Source organism: Leuciscus leuciscus (assembly GCF_965113295.1).
Source record: "Leuciscus leuciscus genome assembly, chromosome: 1".
In the NCBI taxonomy this organism is placed as follows: domain Eukaryota; kingdom Metazoa; phylum Chordata; class Actinopteri; order Cypriniformes; family Leuciscidae; genus Leuciscus; species Leuciscus leuciscus.
The window spans coordinates 14,951,541-14,965,445 of record NC_138725.1 but is presented as its reverse complement, the minus strand read 5'-3'; the positions used below and the strand labels follow the sequence as shown (position 1 = coordinate 14,965,445).

General features: G+C 44.0%; 1 protein-coding gene across 1 annotated transcript in view; it reads left to right on the top strand.

The window, feature by feature from the left end:
• Positions 1 to 13,905, top strand: part of LOC309501356 (uncharacterized protein) — a 193,756-nt gene that overhangs the window by 125,720 nt on the left and 54,131 nt on the right. The gene's annotated exons all lie outside the window — the stretch shown is intronic.

Sequence of the window (13,905 nt, the reverse complement as noted above, 5' to 3'; positions counted from 1 at the left end):
AATTAGCATACAATTTGGATTGGCGGTATGGTTCCGTTCTGGGCGAGAACTCCCTGCGCATCCATGCAGCCTAGCATGGATAAGAGCAGGGAGAGCAGCAATAACCCCCCTTGGGGTAAACAGAACAGAACCAACATGAATGTATTGCAGATATCCTTAATTCAAGATTTTAAAGTACGACATAATTCGAGAATTTATTCTGATTCGAAGGGAATCAGAATGCCAAATCCTGACTGATGAGAGGAGGAGCTGGGGATGGAGGAGGGTAATTCGCTCATGAGAAACGCGATAGTTGCGGATAATACTGAAGCAGCTTATATATGTATACGGTGATAGGCGTCGTATTCCTATAGGTAGATGTGGATCAGCTGATAGTCAGCTGATGCGAGCTTGACTCACGTGACCTGCCAGAACTAACGCTACGCTTGATAATTGTCAATTATCACTCAATTAATCACTGAATAATTAATTATAACTTAATTATATCTTAATTATAACTTTAACACTGCTTCCCTGTTACGTTAACTCTCTTAGGGGCTGTTTACACAACACCCGTTCATACATGCGCCTTTAGTTTGACCTACCTTAACTAAGATTTGTAGTAGCATCAGCCTCCTTATAATTTACTAAAATAATGATTTCAGAATACTTCAGAATAAATCAAGATGTAACATTTATTTTGCCAGAATACACAATACATAACTGATCAGCATAAAATACAAACATAATTCAAAACACCATATCAAAAATAGTTTAAAAGAGTCAGCATACCTGGCAATAGAGACACACAGCAACAGTGTGGGAAGTTCTGTTTACAGATGATTCCTTGAGTGGTTTGCCAATTCCCTTTAAATACCCAAGTGGAACAAAATACCAATAAACATCTAGCACCCACATATTTGACATAGAACTTTCTCGTGCCCCAAGTGGTCACGCCTGGGTTTGGGAGATAAAGATAAATGGTTATCAACGATCTTTATTGGGGCATCTCCCACATCAGAAGAACAGGCATTGTTTTCTTTTTTCTGACTGTTCTGCTGCTGCGGGAATGAAACTCCTTTACCATTCGCACCAGAAGTATTTATTTTGACCTCTCATAAAACAGCTGGAGACAGTAGGTTTGTGTGTTTTGCAAGACTGAGTGAGACCTGGAGGGGAGAAGATATTGGGGCAGTTGTGTTGTGCTCTCTGTCCCATAGATCTCTTCTTCAGATTAGTGAGTTTTATTGTTTTATTGCAGGTTCGAATTCAGTCTTAGTAAAAATCCATCCTTACAGTGGTTAGGACTAGAAGTTTGGAGAAGGGGTGGTGGAGGGATGCTGCTAAACTGTCAATGAATTGAGGTGAGACTGCTGAATATATATATATATATTAGGGCTGTCAAAATAACGCGTTAATTTCGATTAATTAATCTGAGAAAAAATAACGCAGATTAATCCATTGATTTGATTTGATTTGATTTTTAATGACCACACAGCCAAGCTGGTGGAATTTGTTTTCAGTACAACTCTTTAGTACAGGTTCCAGCATTACATTAAACAAACAATAAACATATAATATAACATACATATACATACAAACAAACAAACACATTGATACATAATAATACATAAGGGGTCATGCTTAATCCACAGTCCTCAGCGTTCAGAGTTCAGAATATTTATTGCTATTGGGATGAAACTGTTTTTGAAGCGAGTTGTTCTGGAGGCGATTGTCCTGTAACGCCTCCCAGAGGGCAGTAACTGGAAGGCGTAGTGTGCAGGGTGGGTGATATCAGAAATTATCTTGTGGGCTCTGCGTAGTGTCCGTTTGTGGTAGAGTGATTCAAGGGATGGTAGGGGTGAACCAATGACTTTAGATGCTCTGTTGATGATGCGCTGTAATTTCTTCCGGGAAAGTGCGTCAAGACTACCAAACCAGACTGTGATGGATGAGGTGAGGATGCTTTCAACGATGGCCGTGTAGAAGCGGAGCAGGAGATGAAACCTTACTCTGAACTTCTTAAGCTGTCGGAGATGAAAAAGTCTTTGCTGGGCTTTTTTGTAGATATGATCTATGTTGATTTTCCATTTGAGATTGTTGCTGATATGAGTCCCAAGGAATTTGAATGTTTCAGTGATGGAGATGGATTCACCTTCAATGAGCACAGGAGTTTTGGGGGATGGCTGACGTCTTAGGTCGACGATGAGTTCTTTTGTTTTTGATGTGTTGAGTAGGAGATCATGGTCTGTACACCAGGTCACTGCTTGGTTGATCTGTGCACGGTATTCGGTTTCTTGGTTGTTGGTAATGAATCCTATGATGGTTGTATCGTCCGCATATTTGTATAGGCTGACAGAACTATGGTGTGATGTGAGCTGGTTTGTGTAGAGAGAGAATAGCCAGGGTGAAAGAACACAACCTTGGGGTGCGCCTGTACTGAGGAACAGAGGTGAGGAAGTATAATTGTTAATCTTTACCTTCTGTTGCCTGTTCCAGAGAAAACTGTGAATCCAGTGACAGATGCATGGGTCGATATTCATGTCCAGTAATATATTAAACAGTTTGGCCGGGTTTATTGTATTGAATGCAGAACTGAAATCCATAAACAGGATGCGGGCATATGTATTTGCTGACTCACGGTGGTTCAGTATGTGATGAATTGCTAAGTTGACGGTGTCCTCAACTGACCTGTTGGCTCTGTATGCAAATTGGAATGGGTCCATGAGGGGGGTGGTGACGGTTTTTAGGTGATTGAGTATGATGCGCTCGAATGATTTCATGACTGCTGATGTCAAGGCAATAGGTCTGTAATCATTGAGGCAGGAGATGGTCTTGGTCTTGGGAACCGGGATGATAATGGATTCTTTGAAGCACTTGGGTACTAAGTTTTGACAGAGGGAGGTATTGAAAATGTCGGCGAAGACCCCAGCCAGTTCTGCAGCGCAGTGGTGGAGAACGGTGGGGCTGATGTTGTCTGGGCCGGGGGCTTTATTCCTCTTAAGTCCCCTGAAGGTGCTCCTCACCTCCTCCTCATAAATGGTAAAAGGGGGGGAGGGGAGGGGGTCGGGGGGAGATGGTGCTGTAGCCGGTACCTGCTCAAACCTCCCATAAAAGAAGTTGAGTGTATCAGAAAGCTGATTATCGCCGTCAGGTATGGGGGTGGGTTTCTTTTTGTAATTTGTCATGTTTTGAAGTTTTTTCCAGATAAAACGTGTATCATTAGAGGTGATTTGTTCTTCTAGTTTAGTAGCATAGTTGGATTTGGCTCTTCTTATTGCAGATCTCAGTTTGTATTTGGAAGCCATATATTGTTCTTTGTTTCCTGATAGATGAGCTGCATTTTTCTCCTTTCTTAACTGTTTAATGTCTTTGTTAAACCAAGGTTTGTTGTTATTGTAGTATTTGATTTTTTTGATTGGTATGCACAGGTCCACACAGTAATTGACGTATGACGTTATTGCGTCGGTGACGTCATGAAGATCGCCTGCAGCATGGAAAACTTCCCAGTCTGTGCACGCGAAACAACCACAAAGTTTTTCGATGGCCTCAGGGGACCAGCACCGGACGGATTTTGATGGTGACTTGGAGGATTTAACTTTTTGTCTGTATTGTGGAATTAGCAGCAGCATTGCGTGGTCGGACCTGCCCAGCGGAGCCCTCGGGAAAGCACGGTAAGCCTCTTTGATGGTAATATAGCAGTGGTCCAGCGTGTTGGTCCCTCTGCTAGGGCAGGCTACCTGCTGATGGTAGCCGGGGAGCTCAGACGACAGATTAGTCTGGTTAAAGTCCCCGAGGACAATGACTACTGCGTCCGAGTGTATATTTTCCACTGAGGAGACGTAGTTGGCTAACTCGGCTATGGTGGTGATAGCGTTAGCCTCAGGTGGAATGTACACACAGATCATGATTACTGATGTGAACTCCCGTGGGAGAGATGATGGTCTGCATTTGACAGTGAGGTATTCCAGGTGAGGTGAGCATACATGGGTGAGTTCTGTAGAATTTGTACACCAGCGTTCATTGATCATTATGCAAATGCCACCGCCTTTAGACTTGTGCGATAGTTTGGGTGATCTATCGGCACGGTGTAATGTGAAACCTGGAAGTGTTACCGCTTGGTCAGGTACTGATTGATCCAGCCAGGTCTCTGTCAGGCAGATGGCAGAGCAGTCACTGTAGTCTTTGTTAGTTTGTAACATAAGTTGGAGTTCATCCATTTTGTGCCGGAGGGATCTAACGTTTGACAGCAAAAGGGCTGGGACCGGTGGCCGGTAAGGGTGTCTCCTGAACCTAGCAAAGGTTCCTGAGCGACGGCCTTTTTTGGTCGGCAGCCATGGTGTTGAGTGGCTTGATATGTTTAATTCCTGTAATTTCTCCAGCAAGGATGTAGATGGACCCAGATCACTGTGAGAAGTGTATCTGAGGTTTAGGAGCTCCGATCGAGAGTACTGGATTAAGCATGACACTTCACAAACAAGTAACGCAAATATTAAAATGACAGACAGGAACACTGCTTGTACTGTGGCAAGCCTCACGGCCGCCATCTTGGATCCGCGATGGCATTTCGTATTGACCTTTGACCCGGAGCCGTTCTAGCCACCATTCGACTGTAAAATGAAGGAGGGAGACGAGAACGCGCTGGCGCTGCCTGGATCATTGATTGGAACATTTAATTGTAAGAAACGGCCTGATGGAAGTGTTGATAAAAATAAAGTCGTCTGCAATGTCTGCAGCAAGGAATTTGCATATCACCGGAGTTCGTCAACTGTAAAGTACCACATCAATGCAAAGCATCCGGGAGTTAACGTTAATCCGGAGGTACGACCTAGCACGTCCCGTGATACCAACTCTAGCAGTCAACGTCATCTTCAAACCACACTGGAGGAAACACTGAAATGCAAACTTAGCAAATCAGTATGTGACTGACTGACCAATTCCCTTGTTAAATGGGTCGCTGTGTCCAGCAGACCAGTTTTGGTGATAGAGGTTAGCAGAGGTTCTGCAAATAGCCTCTTACATAACATAGAACCCGCCATCGCGAAACACCATTATGTTAAAAATCCAGCAGCTGTACGAAACAAAACAAAAGGAGATGTATTGGTGGGAGCGGAATATATCGCGCTGACGGGATCACTGGACTTCGGTTAGCAATCACAATTACCTTGGTGTTACAGCACACTGATGCACTTTTTTTCCCTGAATTTATTTCCTCAGCATATTAGGTCATATTGTTGATTGTTATGGCCATTGTTTGAACCGTGAAAATAATAATAAAAGTTTTTGAACTTTAATGTCACTAATGGTGATTATTCATTGATTTAAAATACTTTCACAGCAAAAATTATGTATGCGATTAATTTAGATTAATTAATCACGGAGTATGTAATTAATTAGATTAAATTTTTTAATCGATTAACAGCCCTAATATTTATACTAAATATTATGGAACCGGTTGGTCCTGATATAGCTTTGGAAAGCATCTGAGGACCATCTCCCAAGGGCTTGGATCTGCTGTTGGGAGAGGCCTTTTTGGGCTGCTGAAGTTGCTGCCCCGATACGGAAAGAGTGACTTGAAAAATTCTTTGCTGGAATGCCTGACTGTTGGAGAACAGATTTGAGGTGTTTCTGGAACCAAAAGCGTGTCACAGGTTTACTGGATTCACCTATGAACAGGGGTTCCAGAGGAGATTTAGCCTGAGAGCTTCTCCATTGCAGATATGCCAGAATTGACGTTGGTATGGTTGGATTGGCGATGAGAGGTTAAAAATGTAGATGAAATTACCTTTTTTGGTTTAGTCGGTCTTACTTTGTTTAATCAAATATGAGATTGTTTCACCATCTAGTACTGACAAGTCTGAGATGGTGGGGTCGAATTTGGAAGTGGTAGTGAGTTCCGAGCATCTAAGAAAAACAAAAAAGGCTAGGATAAACATAGCGTTGAGTGTGCGGGAGGTATTGAGAGGCTGGTAGCCTGTGCGGAGGGCATGAATACATTTGGTGAGAATGTCCAGCGTTATGGGTTGTCTGGCGTCGGGAAGGGTGGGCTGGGATCTTTGAATCCCTTTGATCAGGAGGGAGGTTTGTGAATTGTTTATCTCGGGGGAGGGAGTGCCGTACATCAATTTATGGAAAAACTGGATGCCGCTCAAGTAACCTTTGATGGACCCGAATTGAAATCGGGGAACGGCATGTTATAAGAGACATGGAATGCTTTAAAACATCTCCAAGCAGTCACGTAGGATTGGAGGGTCCTGGGAGAAACAGCTTGGAGGATAGTGCCGAGCGATGCATCGAGAAGGGGTTTTAACGGGTGGGTTACCGGAATATCAGTTCCGAATAGCGAGGTACTGGAGTTGGGAATTGATCCGCCTCTGGAGCCAGCATCCTGAATTTCTAAAAACAGAAAACGAGACGGAGTCAGTGATTTGATTTTCTGACCCAGGGGCATGATTAACAATTATGATGAATTGACCGCAAGCTGAAATCCAGGTGAGACGCCTTAGGAGTGGCATCAGAGCAGGTGAATGGGAACGGCCTTTGTTAAATGCAATGCACTGTTGCGTCGTTGTCGCATTGCACTAAAATGCTACTAATGGCCCATTCTTTCCCCCACAGAAAAGCTGCTACTACGAGAGGGTAAAGCTCGAATAGAGCTGAGGATTGAGTCCTGGAGCTGCGGTGGCAACGGAGATGCGAACCAACGACCTTGAAAAAATCCCCCAAACCCAATTGAGGGGGCGGCGTCTGTGAACAGTTGGATATCGGTGGGGGACGAAATGAGGTTGTTATAGAAAAAGGATAGGCCATTCCACTGGTTTAGAAATGTTAACCATAGCCTGAGTTCGTCGCGACATGCTTGAGTTATGGAAATGAGGTCCTCTCACCGAGTGAGAGGAGGACGCGAGTGAGAGGAGATGCGATATGAAGGGGCGGCCCTGCTGAATGATGCGCATTGCGAAGTTTAAAAGGCCGAGCAGGGACAGGAGTTCGCATTTTGAACAATTCGATTTTTTTAAGTATAATAGATGATACGAGAATTATTCGGTCGATTTTCTCTTTGGGCAGGGATGCTTGGAATTTGACTGAATCCAAATTAATTCCTAGGAACTCGATGGATGTTGCAGGGCCCATGGTTTTTTCCTGTGCAATGGGAATTCCGAGCTCAGAAAAAAAACATTTTGGACTGTGAGGATGTGTGCGGCTGGGGTGGCATTGGGAGGCGAGATTATTAAAAAATCGTCTTGCAGGAGAATGAGTTGGGGAATGGCGTAGTTGTTCGACAAAATCCAGCATGTCGAATATGTTAGGGCTGCTTTTGCATCCGAAAGTTAAACGCACTGCGAAATAATATTTACCGAACCAGAATGAATCTGGATGGATAGGCATTACTTTGAAAGCAGATGTAATGTCAATTTTGGCAAGCCAAGCGCCCGACCTGTGATTTTGATCATGTCGATTGCCTGATCTATGTCGTGGTATTTAAGCGAATATTCGTCGAGAGGGATCAGGCTGTTTATGCTTGGGAACGGGGAATTGCGTGTGGCTGACAGGTTGATTATTAGGCATTTTTTTACCTGAGAATTTTCTTGTAGCCACTCCACTGGGGCTAATACGAAACAGATTAAATGGAGGATTGTCAAACGGGCCGATCATGAAGCCTGACTCGACTTCTTTTTTGATCAGATTGTCCACAACTTCAGGTTCTATGAGGGCAGATTGAAGATTATTACATATGATCTTTTGGGAGAGCGGGCATTCTAGGCCGGGTTTAAAGCCGTTTTTTAGGCCTGACAGCAGATAATGAGTAAATTCAGTGTCCGGGTGATGAGCTAGTTTGAAGTGCATGCGCAAAATATTTTCAGGAGTCGCCAAGTAATCTTTGGATTTTTTATTCACAGATTTGTTTATCATCACTGCATTGGTTACCTATAAAGTTCCGTATTAATTACAAGGTATTGCTACTGACTTATAAAGCCCTAAACGGCTTAGCTCCAGTCTATTTAACAGATCTTCTATCGCCCTATAATCCATCGCGCTCTTTAAGATCACTAAATTCAAAGCTTTTGGTCATACCTAGGATATCCAGAACCACCAAAGGAGGGAGAGCATTTTCACATTTAGCTCCAAAACTCTGGAATAGTCTTCCTGATACTGTTCGTTGCTCAGACTCGCTCTCCCAGTTTAAAAATAGATTAAAGTCGCATCTCTTCAGCCAGGCATTCATATAATATTTTTAATCTTACAGTTCAAACTACAATCCGGCCTCTAGTTCATAAATGCCAGAGGAGAACTGGCCCCCGACTGAGCCTGGGTTCTCCCAATGTTTTTTTTTCTCCATTAGGTCACCTGATGGAGTTTTAGGACACCATTAGGTCACTTGATGGAGTTTTTCGGTTCCTTGCCACTGTTGCCTTTGGCTTGCTCAGTTGGGGATATTTTGGGGATATTTAATTTAATTTTATCAATCAATAAATTCCTCTTGAAACAAACCTTGTTGTATTATTTTAATTTAATACTGTGAAGCTGCTTTGATACAATCTGTATTGTGAAAAGCGCTATACAAATATACTTGACCTGACTTGATTTGTACACTGGACATACAATGCAGGCATGAGCACCGCCACAGAAGCTACAGATGTGCATGAACCGGCAGCGCGCTCGGTTACATTTACCCGAGTTAAAATGGTTACAGGGCTATCTGCTTTCGTCGAAAGAGTCCTGGTTTGCGCTGGTGGTTGCTGCACGAGGTACGTAGCTGGTGGATTTAGCAGTGCTTGTTCCCAGGTAGGGAAGAGAGGAAGGGTTAACCTGCGGGCATGATGCAGTTGGGTGCGTCACTGACCTGCAGACTGCAAAATAAAGGTTTTTGCAGCCTAAAAACACCCTGCTGTGGAGATCTGGGTAGAGTGCACCCCAGTATGTACACTGGTTCCACTGTGCGACTCGCACGACACTTTTGGCTGAAAAAAGTTTAAGGTACGTGTAGAAGTGCCCTCCCCCATAGGACAGCGCGAGCTCGGCTATGATTGCTAGATAATCATTCAGTTCGCGCCGCCTGTGGGGGAAAGCTGAACAGATAATTTCAGTGAAACAAGAAAAGGCAATTGAAAATTCGGAAAATGAAAGAACGCGGGATGAGTGTGTGTTTGTGTTTTTCAGGGTGATGGAGAAATCCCCACAATCCATTTGGCGGTCTGGATCGGCTGCAGGGAGCAGAGAGAGAAGAGAAGAAAGGTCTACATCTGCACCTGAGAGGATCTGTGCGCGGATGTTTTGAGACACTGGTGGTGGTTCCATGGCGACGGCGTTGGATGGAACGGGCACCGGTGTTGCTGTGAAGAGAGAATGTTGAGATTTATGTTGTATGAGAGAGCTAGGAAGGGTATAAGCCGGGGCTGCGAATGTTGGCGGCGGCCTCACGCTTGGATTACCCGCTGTGGCTTGGAAAGGAAAGTTAGTTGGAGGATAGGAAGGAAAGGAAGGCTCGCTGAAGGCCTGTTGCTGCGGCTCGATGGCTGAAGCGAGTCGGATCTTGTGCGGGAGGACGACGATGGTGTCTGAGGAGGCGACTTTTGGGCCCTGCGGACTTTGCTCTGCCTGTGAGCTGACTTGGGAGTTGGTGTGGACTTTGGAGAGTGGTTGGCTGACTGTAAGGTAACGTACAGATCATCAAGCTCCACTTTATTCATTTTTCGCGAAGCCTGTACATCCGAATTACCCAGCGCTTTTCTCAATCCTGCTACGGTCCACTTTCCGATAGGTGGGATCGTCGGGACAGCCGAGCGGTAGGAGGAGGCCGGGGAGGAAGATGGAAGACTTGCCGGGGGCGGCGAAGACTGGCCTCGACATCTTGGCAGCAGAATACAGTGTTTTTAGTCATTTTCGTGGATCCGTGTGAATGGGGATCTATGAATGGGGATATATCCCCGTGTAAATGGGGATCTATTTGACAACGGTGTCGTCTGTACGTGGAAAACTCATAGGAAAGACTTCCCCGTTTTCAGCATAACTGGGTTGTAACAACCAGACAAGAGGAAATGTGATCAGGTGGTGTTGGTTATGTTTCGACTAATTCATAGTCTAATCTCTGAGTTTGATTGACCTTATTGATTACAGCCGCCCTGTGATTCTACAGCATAAGATCCAGCATTTTCAATATAATTCTAAGGATTTCTTAAAGTTGTTTTGATAAAAAAAATTAAAAAAAATCTTTCATTAAGAGTGTTTAATTGTGTTAGAGAGACTTTAAAATAGTACTTTATGCAGTACAGACTGATTCAGAGCAGCTTCACTGGAATAAGCGAAAAATAATGATGCAAACAGATTCTCCTGACTCCTGTAAAGACAATAGAGTCATTATTTAGATCAATTCAGTTCAGTGGTGATTTGCTTCAATGAGTGTGTAAAGTTCATCAATTATGAAATGATTCGGCAACTCTTCCCCTCATTCTTCAGCACCGAAACAGGGATGAATAAACGTGACTAAGTGAGTTCACGCCGGTCTATTTCCTGCGCGTCTCACTATCTCTGTAGCAGGAAAATTCCAAAAACAGTGAGAGCGAGCACAACGCTGACTATGCTCAGCTGAGCACAGTGCTAAATGTGATGTTCTCCGCTGTGACTATCAGTTGAGACTCATTAGAACGTCTTTCGCCGCCGTTTATTCTTAAAGCGGCGTGCCTCTGAGTTTATCACTTTCTAGGGTTGCGCTCATGCAAGCCACATTCATCAAAGACTAGCCCTCTCACTGGGAGCGCGCGAGCTCCGCCTAGCTGCATTTGCGGACCACTAGGGGCTAACTGAGCCCATGCCAGACTATGTCCGGCATTTCTCACTCTCCTGCTGGAGCAAGCACAGTGCTTAAGGGTCTGCAACTGAAAAAGATGTCTCTCCCCTGTGGCTATCCGGGACAATTATTGAGCATATCACTCTGTAAAGAGCATCTTTAGCCAGTGGTTGTTTTACAGCCCCGCGCCAATGTGCGTGTCATCAAGGATGAACACTCATGGCAAAGCGCAAGTCTCGCCTCGCTACGCTCGAATTCTGCAGCTCAGCAGCGACCCAGGCCCCAAAGCAAAGCCGTAAGCCGCACCTTCGCCCGGCCAAACCGTTACTTCTATAAACAATTTCGAATGGGTTGCATACCAGTATACAGTCCTACCATTGGACTGTCTCTGGCACCACGCACGTTTAAGAAGTGCATGGGTGCAGTGTTTTCACCCTGAGACCGAAGGGAATGCACCTCATCAACTACCTCGATGACTGGCTCATTCTGGCCCAATCAGAGGCGGAATTAAACTCTCTCAGACCTGTGCTCCTCAGCCATTTGGAATGCCTAGGACTCAGAATTAACGTAACCAAGAGCTCACTGCTCCCCAGTCAGAGAATCTCTTCCTGGGTGCAGTAATAGACTCAGCCGAATGAAGGTTTGGCTGACACCCGGGCGCGCTCAGACCATTCAACGGCTTTTGACTTCATTCAGAGTAGGGGCCCGTTGCCCTCTCAGAGCCTTTCAAAGGATGCTAGGCCCCATGGCCTCGACATCAACAGTCCTTCTGCTGGGTCTGCTGCATTGCGCCCCCTGCAGTACTGGCTGAAACCCCAACATTCTATAGTATTCCTGCTAGAAAAGTTGTTTGTCCATGATAAACCTGTGATATTACTTGCATACTAGTCATAATCTGAAGATATAGTACACATGCAAGACAAGGCTTTAGTGGTGACATGTTGATATACAAGGTAAATTGCTACAGTCAGTCATGACATCAAATACACTTGTTGTAATACATTTTAACATTTATTCACAACACATACCATGACTGTTCACAAACATCTCTGTACCCTACAAACTAGGGTAAAAGCACAATAACAGAAAGAATGAAATGGCAACTATATATGCAGACAATACTTTTATTAGTTTAAATTAGACCATTAAAGTACACATTTAAAATAGTCAGATCTATGCATTTATTCAGGTGAAAATTCTCTGCACTGACAACATATATTAGGTCTCATTAAGCGACAAATCAGACCCAATGTACTATTTAAATCGATTGCTGGACATCGGAATGTTATTGTACATATCTGATTTAGCATTGTATTAGCAACACCCCCACATGTTGCAATACCTGCTCTGTGCAACAAGTGTCGTGGAGCAATTGAAACGGAACTGGGAGATGTACATTATTTTGCAGAAACTTCAGAGTTATGGCCCAGCATAGCAAAGTTATACATGAGCATAACGATTCATTTCATTACTCATGATTTTGAGTTGAAAAGCCGGTGCCCACAGACTGGGTTTTTTCCTGAGGACCACACTGGTGAAGCACTGGCGCAGGGATTAAGGATGCTCTCATAAACTGGAAATTGGAGGAGGAAAATAACTTTTCATATAAATGAGATTTAAGAAGACTAAGTACAGTTTTTCTTTAAAATTTTCAACAATCTAAAGTTTTTGAACAGACATTGTTTAATAACAATTATACTTTAAGTCACCGTTAAACAAAATCATTACAGTAATCTTCTAAAAGATAAATAGAAGATATGAATGTATTAAAACTTTAAAGATTTAATTTAAACAATCTCTCATTTTAAAAGAGCATATTTAAACTTTTACGATTATGCTTTAAATTTTAATTTAGTACGAAAAAAACTTTGGCTCTGGAAAAGCGTTGGCAAACTAACATTACATACGCTGTGACATGATGCACAGAGGCTCCTCTGGTCTGTCACCCTATATCCTGAAGCTATCATTAATGATTTTCAAGGAACTTCTTTCTATCCCAAAAGGAGTAGGCAGAAGCTTTGCTATTACACATACTGTACATTTCAGTAGATATTTCAATTGTCTTTTTCAGTGGTTCTTTAGGGCTTCCAAATTACAAAAGCACAGACGTTGACATGTAAAACGTCTCAGGTTACGTATGTAACCCTGGTTCCCTGATAGGGAACGAGACGCTGCGTTTGAGACGCGGTGGGAACGCTCTGCGTGATTGCGTCGTGAAGCACGTGTATAATCAGCCCAATGGAACGAAGGAACGTCATCAGTGACGTCACCGACCAGGAAGGTATAAATCACCCTTGAGATCAGACCAAACTAGCTTCTGATAAGCCTGAAGCAAGTCGATCAAGGCAAGCAGGAAGTATGGCAGGCGAACGCAGCGTCTCGTTCCCTATCAGGGAACCAGGGTTACATACGTAACCTGAGACGTTCCCTTTCAAGGGAACTCGAGCTGCGTTTGAGACGTGGTGGGAACCCCATACCCACTCAGCCATAATGACGATGTGCCTGTTCTGTATGAAGTACCATGAGCATACTAAGAAGCAAGCAACCTGACCCCAGGAGTGGAGAGGTCCAAGTCATAAAATCTCACAAATGTATGCGGGGAGGACCATCCTGCCGCATTACAAATGTCTAGAAGGGAAACTCCCGAAATTAAAGCCGTAGAGGCAGCCATACTCCTCGTAGAATGGGCCCGAACAGTCAAAGGTGAAGGCTGTCCGGCCGCTTCATATGCCAGTGAAATAGCCTCAACTATCCACTTGCTCATTATCTGTTTTGATGCAGGGCAACCTTTCTTAGGTGCTCCGAAGCAGACAAATAATTGTTCCAATTTACGCCACAGAGCAGCTCTGTGGACGTAAGCATCCAACGCCCGCACAGGGCATAACAGATTCAGGTTTTCCTGGTCTGGGGTATTAAATGGTGGAGGATAAAAGGCCTGCAGCACTATAGGGCCCCCAACATTAGTAGGGACCTTAGGAATGTAACCCAGTCTAGGGTGAAGAAATGCTTTCACCATACCAGGTGCAAATTCCAGACATGATGGAGCCACCGACAAGGCTTGTAAGTCACCAATTCTCTTGATAGAGGAAATAGCAAGAAGAAATAAAGTTTTTAAGAACTTTTCTGAAACCTCCTCA